The sequence below is a fragment of the Rhinopithecus bieti genome, unplaced genomic scaffold (assembly GCF_001698545.2).
Source record: "Rhinopithecus bieti isolate Rb0 unplaced genomic scaffold, ASM169854v2 scaffold_39734, whole genome shotgun sequence".
NCBI lineage: Eukaryota > Metazoa > Chordata > Mammalia > Primates > Cercopithecidae > Rhinopithecus > Rhinopithecus bieti.
The window spans coordinates 1-1,358 of NW_016816202.1; the positions used below are offsets into that span (position 1 = coordinate 1).

The following is a 1,358-nucleotide window of genomic DNA, read 5'->3' on the forward strand; positions in this document are numbered from 1 at the left end:
ATCCTTGTTGGGATCATCAGCGTTCTCAGCAGATTCAGCACCTGGTTCTGTGTTTTCCTCATTTTTAATTCCATTTTCCAACGCTGCTTCGTTTTCTTGATCAAGTTCCTCGATCTTGTCCACCTTTTTAAGCTTTTTCTTTGCTGCTGCTGAAGCACTTGCATCTTTTTTCACAGCTTTATCTGAAGGTTCCTTTTTCCCATCAGAAGCCACATCACCTAAATTAGCAAGATCGGTCTCGTCTCCCACTGAACTGCCACTTTCTAGCAGGGCTGCTGCTTCTTCTTCATCTACAAGTAGCTCACCTTTAGATTCAAGAAGCATATTAGGTTCCTGCTCTGTCTGGTCATCCTTTGTGTCTTTCTCACCATCTTCACCGGACTTCTCTTCTTGTTCTTTACCTTCGGTTGAACTTTCAGTCTTCTGGGAACTATCAGTTTTGGATTTCTTATCACTTGGAGATTCTTTGCCGTCTGGAGAGTAAGATCTTTTTCGGGATTTATCTTTTTTCAGTAAATCAATGCCTCTGTTTGGAATCCTCAGTACCAGTTTTTTATATTTCTCAGACAGGTCAACCTTTACACATCTCCCCTGAAACCAAAGGGCTTTTTTCAAACAATGGTCAACCATTGCCATTGCATCTTCTCTTGTCTCCATCTCAATAAAAGCCTGACTTTTCATCCTCATCAATACGTAATTCTTTATTTTCCCATAAGGCTCAGCAAGCTTGAGAACAGCACTATCAGAATAGCCAGAATGGGGCAAATTGCTGAGATGTATCACACGTCCAAGCTCTTGTTTTTGATCAAACTTCTGATCTGGCTTTCCTTCAGGTTTCTTTATTCTTTTATACTTCTGGGATAAATGAACTCTCACTGGCTTGCCAAATACTAACGCTGGTGTGGTTGTGTAATAATCCACTGCAGCCTGAGCATCCTCTGTGGTTGCCATTTCAATAAATGCCTCATTAATTTTATTTAGAATCAGATGATTTGAAATGACTCCAAATGGTTCCACCAGCTGTAATAGCTGGTATCTCAAGTTTTTCCCTCGTTGAAAATCCATGATGTGAACAACTCTGCTAGTTTCCACTTTGCCTTTTTGCATGTGTCTAGGTCCTTGCAGGTTTCCATTTCCAGCACCCAGATTTCCTCTTGGTCCAACTGCTGGTCCCCCAAGATGAAACGAGGGAGGTGGAGGTCCCAGAATTCCTGGTGCTGGATTTGTAGACTGCTGCAACATGAATGGATCACCCATTGTGTGTCCTGTATCATTGTCAGGATTCCATTCTGGGTAGATTTCAAGAAGAAGCTGGCATCGACGACTGTGACTTGCTCCATTGATATGTTGACTCCACT

At 42.1% G+C, this 1,358-nt stretch overlaps 1 pseudogene across 1 annotated transcript; it reads right to left on the minus strand.

Moving 5' to 3' along the window:
- Nucleotides 1-3: 3 nt before the first annotated feature.
- On the minus strand, nucleotides 4-1,352 carry LOC108516845 (matrin-3 pseudogene; annotated as a pseudogene). Its single transcript, XR_001881940.1, has one exon. The product of XR_001881940.1 is annotated as a matrin-3 pseudogene (transcript).
- Nucleotides 1,353-1,358: the final 6 nt, after the last annotated feature.